The sequence below is a fragment of the Heliangelus exortis genome, chromosome 6 (genome assembly GCF_036169615.1).
Source record: "Heliangelus exortis chromosome 6, bHelExo1.hap1, whole genome shotgun sequence".
In the NCBI taxonomy this organism is placed as follows: Eukaryota; Metazoa; Chordata; class Aves; order Apodiformes; family Trochilidae; genus Heliangelus; species Heliangelus exortis.
Genome location: NC_092427.1, coordinates 12,879,264 through 12,894,125, shown reverse-complemented (window position 1 = coordinate 12,894,125; position 14,862 = coordinate 12,879,264). Strand labels below are relative to the sequence as shown.

Sequence of the window (14,862 nt, the reverse complement as noted above, 5' to 3'; positions counted from 1 at the left end):
TTATCCCAGTGACACCCTCAAACTTTGGCCTTGGACAGCCAGAGAAAGGTGGCTCTCCCCATGCAAGATGCTGCTGCAAAAAGTCTTCTCTATCCTTCATTTTTAGCAACTTTACAGTAAACTTCCAAAACACTTTGCAGCTGAAGGCAGCACAATCCAGCAGCACAAACTTCCCTCCCTGTTTGGTATTACTGCTACATTCAATTTACATCTCTATATAACTGAGTCCAAAAGCTTTGCTTCTTTCAAAGGAGTTGGAGCTTCCAGGCATGAGCTCTCTGTGTTTCCAAATGTCAACTACGTAAAGTTCAGTACCTCCAGAACAATCAAATATGTTGATGTGTTTTCCTGTAAAACGCCTCAGGGAACGAATGTAACCAAAATGTCTGTCTGAGGAAGAAGTGTCCCAAAGGGTGAACTGAGCATGTAGCAATACAGACTTTGTTGCTCTAGAGAAACCTGTCAGACATCTGATGATGCATACAAAGCTATTTGCTGTCTGTCAGCTCCCTAGAAATCTTTATTTTGAAGCTAGTAAAAACCTTTTCATTTTATTATAAATTTCTTTGGTTTATTTTGTGTATACATAAATACAGCATTGCAGCTTTTTAACATAGCTCCCTAAGGCAACTGCATCCCTGCAGTGCCTCTGCCTGTTTCACTGCCTGCCTGTGGTAATCTCAATTTCCTGGCCATATAAACATATCCCAGCCTAGCATTTCCCAGCCTAGCTTTGCCCATTTTCCCCCAAATGGAATAGAGGGTAGGAGCAGCAGGGCTGGTGCAAACACTGCTGACAGAGGCAGCAAGTGCAGTAACGTGGCTCTTTGGTGAGCAAAGAGTTGTTAATATTTCTAGAAGGTGCTTGTTGAGGTTCCTAGGAGTGAAAGGGATGTGTCCTGTGGACCAGGAGCTGGGGGGGGGCACTTTGCAACCAGGTGAAGGGGCAGCTGGCAGAGGCACAGGGCTGGCCCTGGTTGTGTGCCCAGGAGCAGAGCTGCTCTGAGCTGTGCCCAGGGAATGTTTGTTGAGGTTTCAGTTTGAAGTTGGCTGAGGATGCTGTGGGCAAAGCTCTTTTGTTTAGGTGTTGGCTCAAGATCCAGACCAGAGCTGAGAAAAGAGTTGGCTGGGGAATCTGGGCAGCTTTTAACCCCTTCAGTGGACCATGGCCTCTGGCTGTCAGGCATCACCTGTGCCCCTCAGCACTACAAAGCAGGGACAAGAGGCAATAACAACCCCATGGGGCACTTATTTCCAGTGGGCATTCGTCTGAACTGTTCTTGCTAGAAATCAAGATGACAGCCTGTGTTGGGCCTTTTACTATAAACACTTGAAGAGTCCTGCTCCTCCCCTGTGCCCCTGCCCACCACTGTTCTCCCAGTGCAGTGGGGACAACTCAGGCTGGCACCTCTAGGGACTCTTCCATGAGAAAGTTAAGCCTGTGGTTTAGGACATTATTACCCACTGATCTCTCCGTCCACCCATGCAGTTTTCTGTCAGGAGTCACTGCTCATCCCCCTCAGCCAGGAAAGGCAGGTTGGAGGTGGGATATGTTACAGTTTCAGATTATAATTCATCTTCAAAGTGCACGTTTAACACTGCTAACTCACTTCAAAGAGAAGCAGGGTCACCCAGCCACCCTCCTCAGTAGCATCTGATAGCTCCACTGTTGTTTTCCCTGAAGATTCATTCCACAGACTTACAGATGTATTGGGCATCTTAATCCTCCTGGATTTCCTGGGTCTCCCAACCTTCAGCAATCAGCTGCCTGTAACATGGCTTGTCCTGTTCTCTTGGCTCTCATATCCAGCTTTGACAGATCTGTACAGTGGTTTTTCCTGGCCAGTATGGTAATGCCAGACCTGACAGCTGTGGGCACTGTGGCCATGATGGAATAAACAAAGACTTTGCTGTTTCAGAAGCTGCCACGCTGTCAGTCTCTGGGCAGAGAAAGGATCACTCACTGTTTCCTTCCCCTCCTGCTACTTAAATGAACAAAATACTCCATTTTGAACTTGCAAAACTCACCTTACTCCCCTTACAGCTGTGCACTGGGAAGTTAAAGTAGACTCCCCTAGTAAATAAAAAGAAACAGCTTCATTATTTTTATGGTAGCAAAAGTGGGTTAATCACTAAAACTGCTTCCTACACTGTCATGGTTCAGATAAATGTATTTGGCAGAGCAAGCAGCCAAAGAGCATGCATTAGTGACTCCTCCTGAAGCCTGCTCCTAATCACCCCTCAGAGGCACCAGCCTGATGTCCATGAAGTTGGTGGCAGACTTCCCACTGACTTCAGTAGAGCTGAGATTGTGCTGTAAATAAATATATCTGCTTCCAAAGGGCACAAGACACAGATCAAATACAAGTGAGTTTTTCTAGTATCTAGTAAGATCTTTTTCCTCTATTTCCTCTTGTGGGTTTCCACAGCATTAAAATTTCATTAAAAAGAAAGTGATTTAAAAATTGTATTTACCTAGAACCTCTGACCATATGCAGCCATATTGCCACATAAAAAGCTTGTGTAATCTCAGTTTCTATTAGAAATTAAGCTATCTGTGCCTCAGTTGTGGCACAGATCTGAGTACAGCAGTAGTCATTCTGGCTCCACCTATGCTTGCCCTAGGTCCAAAGCACCAGCAACCAGCTGGCTGTTTGCACCTCAGAACCACAGATTATTGAGGATAATTTTGTTTGTCTGGATGCAGGATTTAGTTCATGTTAAACGATCAGGTGTAGTCTGGATTTAATGCAGCAGTTGCAGCCCTGGGGAATAAAGAAGTCAAGGAAAGAAATGGGCATCACCTCACAAGCAGGATGGAAAAATGCTGGCAGCACTTTCAGACACCTCCAGTGCCACAGGGACTCTTGCTCAGGTAGCCAAGGGGCAGCATCACATTGCCAGCAGCTTCCTGAATGCAGACTGAAGAAAACAAGCTGCAGACTCCAGGGCAGAGGAAACGTGTGACAAACCTGGTGCCTCCCCACTTCTCCCAGTCTTGCACACAAGGGAAGCTAGGGAGTTGAGGTGGACTGTGGTAATTATGATGTCCCCCTGAAGTGGTACAATTAAACCTTTGCTAGACCCCAAATTGTTTGGATCAGTAGCCCCAGTCTGTCATAGGTCTGCTCTCTCTCTAAGTAATGTTTGCATTGCATAATATAGGTGTGTTCCTTCTAACAGGCTACATGTACCAGCCAGGAAAGGCCTCCACACAGGTTTACAAACACACGCTCAGTGCACTTATCCTCTCTCTCCCACCCCCATCATACTGCAGGTAAATCACCACCTATTCACTGGGAGGATTGGGGTTAGAGCAGAGGAGGAGTGTGAAGCCTCACCAAGAAAACAGGACTCCTTAGTGTGAGTCCATGTGCTTATTCTCCTTTGCTCTGCCTCACATTGTTGGTTCAATGTCCTCAGATCCAACCTTGCCAGTTTTCCTGTAGCACCCTCCATGCCCAATGACAGACTACATCGTGGATTCCTCTGTAAATACATCCTTTGCTGGAGCATGTTTTTAATAGACAATACAGGGCAGTCCATCTGAGGAATCATGTGCAACACCCACATCCAGGTCAACCATCCAGAGAGCAGCTATTCCTGGAATATATTGTGTTTAATTACAGCACCAAATTACAAGCACCAAGTGCTTTTCAGAGAAAGAAATTCTGGCACCACTTCTTCATTGTCCTTTTTGGGACAAGCAAATGGGTGCAGCTCAGTATATCGCATGATGCTCTTCCGCCCCGGTAATGCAATTAGAGCAGCTCAGAGCTGCAAAAATTGTGCACAAGGTGCTACATGAAGGACAATGTGTGTGCTGGGGTGGACAGCCAGCTCTGAGGCTTTGAAATCCTCCAGCACAGCTGCAGTCCTGCCTGCTGGCACCCTGCATGTGACACCCACAATCTGGGCTATCCCAGCAGGTGAATGTGACAGGGACCTTTTAGCACAGGGACTGCTGAGCGCTCAACAGCTGACCTGGCTGCAGGTAGGTGGGAGTCTGGGGAGCATCTTTCAGGAGTAATAATATTGCTGCTCTTAATTATAGTCTGTATCCCTGTCTCATGGCAAGCATCCTCATTGTGTCCACACTGCGGCTTTCATCATTTCCTCCGTGCTCTTGCTTTTCAATGTATTTATTCACTTCTCGCCATTTCTAGGCCATAATTATACTAAACATATTCCAAAGCTCACAGTAAAACCCTTCCAGTCCTCAATGCCCCCCCAGTACTAATCTTTCCAATGCTTTTCCTGATCTCTGGTTAACTCCTGCACTGCCAGAATGTCCAGACTGCTGATGAAGGAGGTGCTTTAAAAGGACTCCATGTCCAAACTGAGTGCTTTGCCTTCCAGTATCTCTCAACCATTTTGAAGTTGATATGGAGTATTAGAACTATTATAGCCCAAAAGAAAAAGAAAAAAAGAAAAAAAAAAAAAAAAAAAAAAAAAAGTTGTTTGCAGGAGGGTTTGAATCAAAACATCATGATGCCTTTCCAGCCCTGAGAGATACAAAGATGTCACAGCTCTGGGAACAGTGTTATGCCACAGACAAGAGCTATTTTTGCTTCCCTTTCTCATTTTTTAATGATACTATGTAGCATTCTCTCTCTCTTTGGTGTACATTCTGTCTAATTTGTATCTCACTGTAAATCAAAAACATTTCCACTAATCTCAGCAAAGATTTGGCCAGGAAATTAGGGCATGAAAAATAGCATGGTCAGGAGGCTTCAACACTCCTCTCCAACATTTTTGCAATAATATCTATGCAAATAGAATCAGGTAGCAAGGGAACCTGCTTAATAATTAACCAAAACCAAGATCCCTCCCCTAGGTAAAAGCCATGTTGATACCTAAATTAAATAACCAAAGCTTCGCTACTTTGTTACATGTTGACATCTGTGCTGATAAAAACATGGTCTGTTTCAACACATTTTTATCATACTCCTTATCAGAAGAGGTTTGATGTTGTCTTCTGATAATCAGCAATATAAAACACCAGAATGCTCACTTTTTGGCCACATTTCCTTTTGAAAACCAGCTTATGCAGCCATATTTCTGTCACCCATGTCCTCCTCCTCCCAGATACATTACCCAAATTTAAACCAATTGACAGAGGGAGGAAAATGGAGACCTGAAATGTATGCAGTATCCACAGATTCCATTAAAAGGCTGGAGGAGACAAATGCCATTAAGAACCTTGGGGTGCTGCACTGGGAAGGGTGGGATGGAGATGACCCTCCCTAAGCTAGGAGAGCCCAAGCTGGAGCTCTGCCTGAAGATGAACCCATGAGAACAACATGTCTGTGGTTTCATCACTTGAGCTTTGATGTCTCTCTGCATGGCTTCTTTCCCATCCTGCTGAACTTATTAGTTAAGAAGGCATCCTCATATCTGTTTTATAATCTCTATTATTTCCACAGGTCACCGATGGGCTCACTGGCAAGTGAGTCCATTGGCCTGGGTCTCCCCCACTTTCCTCTCCTTTCAGAGCAGCAGTAATAGCCCCTCACCCCCTTTCCTACCTCACAGCTGTGAGGAGTATGAACACACTGAACATTGTGAGAAACCTTCATATTTTCACCTGTCCTGCCTCCAATCCCAAATACATTTCTATGCTTGCAGCACAAATGTCCAAGTACTCTTTCACTGTAATTCCCCTCTTAAGAGGTAAAAGGATTTAAGGGTACCTGAACTACTTTGCACGTCCCTGCACTGACCATGCTGTCCAAGCAGGTACCTGAACACGCTGTGGACCTTTTGGGCCCTGTCCTTTACAGAGCAAGTGCATTTTACATGATGCTTATACATGTCAGCACTTCACACTTCCTCCCCCACACTGCTCCCCACATTAGTTACTTCAGGTTGGTAATTCACCATTGCTTTGACATCTGGCAGTACAATCAAAGCAGGATCTCTCTTGCCAAGGCTGCAAGGCAAGCAAATCTGTGTTTCCTTACAGCTTTGTCACCTCATCCTTTGTCACCATTCACAGAAAAAAGTTCATAGCTGCCCCTGTGACAAGGCTCTGCTGCTACTAAAGGGATGGTTTCACGTCAGGATTGCTCCAGCAGCAAAGTCAGTGCAAGAGCTTTGTTTGAGTTCAAGCCCCCATAGGAAGGTGCTTCACCACTTTCAGGTGTGCTAACTTAATTCTGTGGTTATGCTCTCAAACTTCTTTGAAGTGGATTTGCTACTGGGGAAACTGTACTGTAGTATGTCACACAGATTCAACTCCTCTTGCCAAACATGCAAGAGTACCTTTTACTTTATCCTGTAAAATACTAATGAAGGCAGTGAAGTCTGGACTTTAAAAATAATGACCTCCCCCCCAAGAAAAGGAAATGTGATGTGGGTTTTTTGTGGTTTTTGGATGGAAGAGGGGCTGATCCAGCTATACTAGATTAGGGCTTATTCCTACGCCATTATCATTATTTCCAGGTCATTCTGCACACAATAACTTACTCTGCCAAGTACAGACTTATCAAGCAGAGGGGTAGAAGAGGATCCAGCCAGGTCTCAGCTTGTCCCACCTTGTCTGTTGCTAAGTGGGTTGCTAAGTGGTACTGTCACAACACAGCATCATCCATGAGCACAACCACATTTAACCATACACCTGGAACTGAACTGGTCAATGCCCCCAGACAGGCAAATCCTTCAGAGCAGTGTGAGAAAGTCAGTGGGGGAATGAGGCAACATATAAAACAGTTCTATATCTGACAGGTGATTTGTTGGGACCTGCCAGCACTTCTGTTCAAAATGAAATAGTTCTTTTGGCAATAGCTTCTCTCACACACTGTATGAAAAAAAACCAAAAAAACCAACCCCCCCAAAAAAACCCAACAACCCACACAAATAAACCCTTGAAATTAAATCAGAAGAACAAAGATAGGTTAATTTTAAATTTCCTCCATTGCGAGTCTTTCTTGAGATCTGGCTGATTTTAATTCCTTTTTCTTTCCCACCCATGCCGTGTCTTATTCCAGCCCATTTGGTGCTGAGCAGCATGGTATTCCCACTAAGGGGTAGTACAGCTGTCAGTGCTGGCTCTGTGTTTTTCTTGCTTTTCATATTATCTGCTACTCATGCTTTGGATTTTTTTCCCTCTCTTTGTTCCCAAATACTGCAAGTACAAACCAGCTATCTGTAATCTTACAGGCACTCCTTCATTTACAGAGTAGAAACCAATGTATCTCTGAGCTCTGTCTGCAGCATTCAAGGAAAAATCAATTCCAGACATACTGTATCAATTTCAACCATTTTGTAGGACCTGGCAGAATTTCAGTCTCTTAGCTCTATGTCTTGAATCTACGTTGCCTTTCTCTTGTGTAGATACAAAGGCAGAATACTCATAACTCCAAGAGAGTTAATTCAAGTGTGCATCTATCTAGAGAAATTAAATAAATGTGTTGCTCGCAGTTCACATACTTCTCCTGAGGGGGGAGGAAGATGTGACTGCTTGCTTTTGGATGCCAAATACTTCTAATGAGCATCAGCTAACTCTACTCTAGTCCCACATTCTCCAAGGGAATCACAATTGAGTAAAGGCTTAATCTTGTTCCCATTCACAGTAGAAAAAAACTCCCATTGATTCAAATTAGAGCATGAGTGATCCTAAAATATGAGTTGGAATTGCACAATCCAGCTCTCATAGGGTCAGGTTTGAAGGGTCTCTCTTAAACCACAGTCCTGTACACACTCACACAAGTTCCTTGCATGCAAAAACATTGGTATACCAAATGAGGCCCCAGATCCTGACTCACTCCTTCTTTAACCAAGCTCCCACTGCAGTACTGTAAATATTATTTAGGGAGTTACAGATCTGTTCTTTCACCCCTGTATCACCATCCTCTTTTTCCTTCCCTTCCCTAAGTCTTCTGCTCAGTAAGCCCCCATGCTTTGCCCTGTGTCTTTACAGACACAGCAGAAGTAATAAAATTCGATTTCCCTCTACAAACATTATGAAACTGCTTAATTATTAAAATGTCTGTGCTGTTTCACTAGAGAGAAAGTCAAGCTCTGCATGGTTTAATTATTTGTTTTCTTCTGTTTCCTTGGCATAGTATTTTTCTTCTTTTTTTTTTTTCTTTTTTAATATTAAACGAACATTTCTCCAGACACTATTCAAAAAGTTCTGGTGAATTAAACTGGTTTAAGGTCACCAACTTGTGTCTTTCAAAGGAAACATGACAAGTGGAGGTGATCTTATTTTACAGTAACATGTCTGTAGGACATCTGTGAATCTCTGGGACTGGAAGAATGAAATTTGCCTTTAGAATTCCAAGACTTTCAGTCAAAAACCTTCTTTAATCTGCAGCTGAGCTACAAGCACTGTGTTCCAGAAAGCATTTTCTAATCAAGACTCAGCTAATGCTGTGATAACGTGTGGTTCATAAGATCTTTGTGGTTGTCAGGCCCTAGGATGGGGCTCTGCACACATGCTCAGGGAGGCTGTGCAGGCTGAGCAGACCTCACAGCAGTGGTGCAGGACATCAGCTCCTCTCTGGAAAAGCAGACACCTGCCAAAAACCACAGGCTCTTACTTTCTGCCTGAAAACCCTCCTGCCCCATGCTGGAAGCTGCCCACCGGAGCTGCAGGCAGGCAAGAGCTCTTGGGTCCCTCTCTGGATGAAAGCTTTCTGTGCTAAGGCTAAGCCTCCCTCTCTTTCTGGATTTCCAGGGCCCCTCAGGCTGTGCCTAGAAGGTGTACAGCACAAACACGGACATTCAAACATATCTGAAGCCACCATTCAGGGGATCTGAGTGTGCTTCATGGCTCCAGTCCAAGTGTCAGCCAGCCGAAACACAAGTTTAGGAGAAATGGCCCGAGTCTTTTTTTTTCAGCCTGGAGAAAGTTGACTTTGTGGAATGTGTCCAGTGGAACCTGGACATATGGTGGCTTTAGCTGTAGAGAACTTCATGTGCATAATCTGCCTTCCTGCACTTCTGTTGATGACAGCTGGGAGGTCAGTCTAATTATCCTGACTTTGGATGCTGAGTGGCAGTAAGCACTTGTCTGTTTGGAGAAAGAGAGAAAATTTGTTTGTAAACAGCTTGTAGCTTTATGTCTTCAAAGCGATCCTGCCCCTTCTTACTCATAAGGACCATGCACTGAGAGATCAGGCAGAGGATTATTGTAGTGGATATTCATCTCCTCATCTACTTGAGCTTTTGGTAAAGCTGAGTCAGTAAACCCGATTAGTCTGTGGGGTGTCCAGGCAGGATTAAATCAAGATTGGAGACAGGCTGGTAAAGAAATGCTGCATGTGTTTCTCCCCCTCCATCAGGCTGCGGGTTGGGTTTTGTGCATGTGGGATGTGGTGTGACCAAGCAGCTGATTTATGAGGGAGGGTCACAGCAGTCAGTGGGATGAGATGGGTACTCTCTAAGCTACAAGGAAAAAGAGAACAGAGGTCACTTTGTTCACCCTTTGCACTGTTTGGTTGCTATTTTTTCAGAATTGCAGATCCCTTTTTGAATCATTTATCTGTAGTCTAACTTGGACTCTTGATACTACAGGGGAATTTAAAGTTAGAGAGAGTCATGATTGAAGTAGTCATATAGTTTCCCAAATTTCTGGAGGACAAACAAGTCCAGCTCAGTTATTTATCAAGTCACACCCAAAAGATACTAAGAGAATCCCAGAAGGATCCAGATTTAAGCCCAAGACGACAGTGGAGTTGCCCTGGTCCTACCTCCACATCATCCAACGTGCACTGTTCAGGTTATAGCAATGCAAAGCTTTTCAGGAGCAAGAAGCTTGGTGGATGGTGGCAAGCAGAGTGGGAAGTGCACTGTCTGTACTCCCAAGTATGATTCTCTCAAGTATGTCTATGCTTTAGTGCCAGTCATTCTCTTGGAAGGCTGTGGCACCGGAGGAGCTAAAGCAACTGATGCTACAAGTCATTAGTCACCTTGAGGTCTCTGATGAGCAGCTCCCAGGGGGACAGCTTGCAGAAGCACTTGCTCTGCCCAGGAGCTTCTGGTAATAATGATAAGACTTTTTAGGAAAGTTCAGTTATACAGAATACATACAAAAGAGCATCGTGGTGATCTCAGGGAGAGCACAAGGCACTCTCTACTTCATAACGTGCCCCTACAATGTCCAACATGTTCTGACTGGCAGAACTGGGGCTCCCTACCTTGGTTTTACTCTGCTTTTACTCACTACAGGTCCTTTGAAATGGATAATCTCACCTGCTCTCACCTGTGCATACTTACAGTGTAAGCAAGGTACTGTAACACAGAGCAGCAGGATGGTGTAAAGGAGGAGGCTTTTTCATTTTTGACTTGTTAATGGCCCATGCAGCTAATTTCAGTCATTCATATAATTGTGTTTAGACAGAATGTGTTGAAGTTTTGCTCTCTTAAATCCTGAGGGCATTTTTAGTATCTCGTAATACCTTATTTCAGTACTTTACCAATGCTTGAATGAACTCTCTGATAATGACTCCCAGAGTACTGTGCAGTATCAGAAGTAATCCCTCCAAACCCTATGTCAAATACAGGTATTTTCCATAAAATCTGGGAAGTGTACATGACTGTAAAGATCTGATTTATAGCCAACTGGAGTTCCTACATGGGGGCAAAGGAGAAGCACCTTTCTAGATTGCTGCAAAGCTTTAGAAAACAGAAGAAAGAAACACAGCTCTCTAGCCTCATGTCTTCCCACAACAGCCCCTGGAGGAAAGGATCATTTACGAAGCACTGAGCCTGCAAATTAAATGAGCTACATTGTGTGATCTGTGCATTCAAGAAGGGAATCACTTCTTATACAATACATGTGAAGCCACAGGCTTCGCTCAGAGAAATAAGTGACACTCCTGGAACAAAATGGTTCAGTGTTTCTGCTTTCCAGGCCCAGAGATGTGGGATACACAGGTTATGGTGCACAGCAGAAAAGATTTTCCCAGTCACACAGGCAATCTTAAAGCTAAATTCAGATGAAAAGCAATTCTTTTTAATAAAGAGAAATTAAAGGCTGCACAAGATAACACTTCCCAGGCAAAACTGCTGAGGCAAACTATTTCCTCATCATTCTTGGAAGCAGAAGGTCACTTGGAAAAAAGGTGGCTAGAAATTAGTCAGCTGTCCCACAGCCCTTCACAGGGAACAGGATCAGACTCAGCTTTGGTGGATGAAAATGCCAAGGGACAGAATGCTGCCGGATGTCCTTTCTCCTTCCCTGCCCACAGGGGATGCTCTGAAGGTATCAAGCTGAAGCTTTTCTCCTAACAATTATCAGGTAGAAACCCCTATGGGCTGCTCCAAATTCCTTAATCACATCTAATCAGGTCTCTCACTGTGTAGGTGTATAAGATGCTGTTGTCCCTGGAGGTGACAAGATTAAATGATCCCTGCAGAACTTATGGGGCTAAGCCCATGATGGTTTTGGCCAGCTTGTGCTCCACCTTGCTCTCTCCTCACACATGTTAATCAATGGCCATGCAAAAGCAGAAAATTTATCTTAACCACTAGCTTGAAAATGCAAGGAAACCTTTTTCTGTTGCCTAGACCATAAAGCACCGGGAAATTTGGCAAGGAAACTTTGGTCTGTTGATGCCTCTTCTAGCAGTGCCATACTAAAACCCCCAAAAGGCAAAGGGTCAGAACTGCCCCCTGCAAGTGCTGCCTGTTTTTGGAGGACTGGTGCCCAGGGCTGGCACCCAGGGCTTGCTGGCAGCTGATGAAAATGGGCACATGTGGTAAGAGAGCCCAGCAGCCAGGACTGCAATGAACAGGTCACTTGCACAAAGGAGAGGCAAAATGCCAATGGCTTGGTTGGAAGAACTTGATGCCATGTGTGCATGAAAGGATGACTGAAGTGGGAGAACATTTTAAGTCATCATGAGGCTCTTCCCCCTGAACATAAGACCTTCACTGGACACAAGCAATGGGGATGGAATTCAGGATGAATTTTGAAAACATTCTTGTCCTAACAGTGCAAATATAACCAGGCAATTGTACTTCTTGTCATGCTTTCCCCCAGTGCTCCTACTTGGCCCATCTAATATTTGGAGCCTTGTGTAACATTGCCTGAAAGGTGCTCAGGGCTCTAAATACATCTGTTTGTTGCATACAGTCCTTAGCTACTTTACTATTAATTCAAGAGTGACTGAGGTCAGTACTTTTTTCAAAAGGAAAAAAGTCTCTCTAGCTGGCCAAGACTAAGCCAATCACCATTCTGCTTAGAGAAGGAAAGTATAAGCAGTTCTAGTGACCTCTTGGGGAAGATTTTGAATTGAAACTGGTCTATGTGTTGATTACCCAGAGCTGACTATGTCAACACAAATGCACTTATTCTCCCTGCTGCTTTTCAAAAGATCTTCTAATTACCTTTGTTTGAGATAGCATCTGATAGCACCCAACAGCTGAACAATCCTAATTGTCACCTCTGTGTACAAGAGACTAGACAGGGTGGGAAACTTGACATTTTGCCTTATTTGCTTTAGAGCTTTTATTCTTTTTATGCTTGATCCAAAACCTACTGGAGTCCCACTTTGGTTTCAAAGTTTCCATTCCTTTCAGGCTTTAGTTCAATAACAATTTAGTCACAGCCTGACTGTTACCAAATGTAATCAAAACAAATCTTGCAACTAGATGCTAAACAGTACTTGTGGACACCAGGGGCTCAGCACAGACTTTCAAGCTGGAAAAAGAGGCTCTCCAGGTCACTCCTGACGAACTTTGGCAGGGGCAAGATGGTGGATGAATGCTCAGCTGGTGGTGTTGGTCTGGCACCATTTGCCCAAACAGACTGATTCTTAAACAACTTGAAAGTAGCAAACTTTTCTCTAGCAAACCTATTATGATATTCCTTACATGGGCCTACAATAACTTGGGGATCCAGATTGTTAGAGCTGAGGCATGTGGACTCTGAAAAAAAAGCTTTTTTTTTTTTTTTTTTTTTTTTGCAACTGCAGCCAGTTTTTTTTACAGACATTTAAGTGGAGGGACTCCTACACAGACAAAAATGGTTGCTCTATATATTTTTTTCTCCCTATTTTCATGAGTATTAACTTACTCCTGCAATCCCAGTGGAACATAAATCAAACACCTCCTCATTAAAATTCAGAGATATTAATTTGGCATGCTCTGTGCAATAAGCAGCTTTATTTCAGGTTGAACATTGCCTACATTCTGCACAATAGGCAGCTTTACAGAATAAAACAAGAAATACCATGGTCAGTAGTAGAGGCAAAGAAAAGATGAAAGGACCAGGTTGAATCTTTCAAGCACTGGTGGTTTTTTGGGTATGAGGTGGATCAGGGCTACATTGTCATTATTTAGAGAACAGGTGTTTTAGGTTCAGGGCTTTTAACAGATCCTTTCCCCTACATTAACAATAGAAAACAAGTGAGCTCTTGATTTTTGTGTAAAATTACAAAGTAACCACTTAGGTATGGTCCTTAATGATTATCAAATGGGCAGGTTTAAAAGGAAAATTACTCAGGTGGCCTGGATAATTGAGGAATCACTTAATCAATTTGGAAGAGATTTAAGGGAGAGAGAGGAAGAAAGAAACCCCAGAGAAGAAATTTTATTTTTAGGGGTTTTTTTTCCTGTTTTGCTGGTCTTAGTGCAAATGAAGTTCTCACTGCTCCTGACTTACTGCGTTACTGTGAATAGGCTTGGAGCAAAACCAGGTTGGTTGGTTTTAATTTATTATTTCTTTTCCTGGGCAATAGGTTCTATCTGTATGTTTTCCCATGTAAACTGTTCAGTCTAGTTTCTCCTTTGCATGGAGCAAAAATAAGTAACTGAAAGGTCTGCATGTATACTTAGTCTGCCTGTCTTCTAACTCTTCAGTCAATGAAATACTGGTAGCTGTGTGCAGCAAACCAGAATATCAAAGTCACCTGTAAAGTAAAATAACCTCTTGCTGGTTCTAATGCTGTTCTGTACATTCTCCTAAGCTCACATCATTCTCCTGTTAAATTTGTATGAAGAATTTATGTAACAGAAATAGATAAATTTATTAGAATTTTATTCTGGCTTTTGAGCTGAGGATACCATGACTCATTCTCAGCTGGTTCTTAGATGTTGTCACTCATCTGTGAAGTTGCCCTCTGCAAACCACTTGGATATCTATTGCACTTGATATGGCTGCTCTCAACTTTTTAGTGCAAGGTTACCTATGGCAAGCTAACCAATAAGTAGCTATCATAACATATGATCAGTTTTCCTTTGTCTTTGGGGATACCATGGGCTGTTCCTCCAAATGCAGCTTCCAGCTTTTTGATTGACTCTCTAGTTTGTTGGTTCCCATGTGATTTTCCAGATGTGAGATCAGTCACTGTTATCAACTCCAGATTAGTAGGGAGATTACCTGTGATGAATGCAAACCATTCTTGGTGTTTAACAATTTCTGTTTCAGAATGTGGATTAGTAGTTTTGGTCTTCTGAAGTATTATCACTGTGTCTTCTCCTGTGATTTGTGATATATAAATGCCAAGTACTGTGACAATGAGCTTTTGTAGGCACAGTCCAACAACTACAAAGTTCCTACCTTGCATATTCTTTGTCGTAGTATTTCGTACTTGTTCATCTGCACATAGTAAGTTGTTCTTGCCACAGTCCACAGACTTCTCAGGTCCTTGGTTTTTTTCCTTGAAGAATACCTTTAGTTGGGGGAATAAAACAGCTTCTATTTTGGATTAGATTAATGTTTTGTGAGGAGACTTGAAGACGATTTAACACCCTCTTGAGAAGGCTGTGGTACAAACAACAGCCTCTCTGAAACAAAGCAGTTTTCTGTAAAGCAACATATATCCCCTTTGTAGAATGCTGGTTGGCTTGAAACTTCTCTCAGAGATTTCACAGAAGCTTCTCCTCTAGTGGAGATATTCAGTGGATCTA

At 43.3% G+C, this 14,862-nt stretch overlaps 1 long non-coding RNA gene across 1 annotated transcript; it reads right to left on the bottom strand.

The window, feature by feature from the left end:
- Positions 1–4,240: 4,240 nt before the first annotated feature.
- On the bottom strand, positions 4,241–6,547 carry LOC139797263 (uncharacterized). Its single transcript, XR_011726379.1, has 2 exons — positions 6,469–6,547; positions 4,241–4,399 (listed from the first exon to the last, which is right to left on the bottom strand). It is a non-coding gene; the product is annotated as an uncharacterized lncRNA (long non-coding RNA).
- Between the last annotated feature and the right edge of the window lie 8,315 nt (positions 6,548–14,862).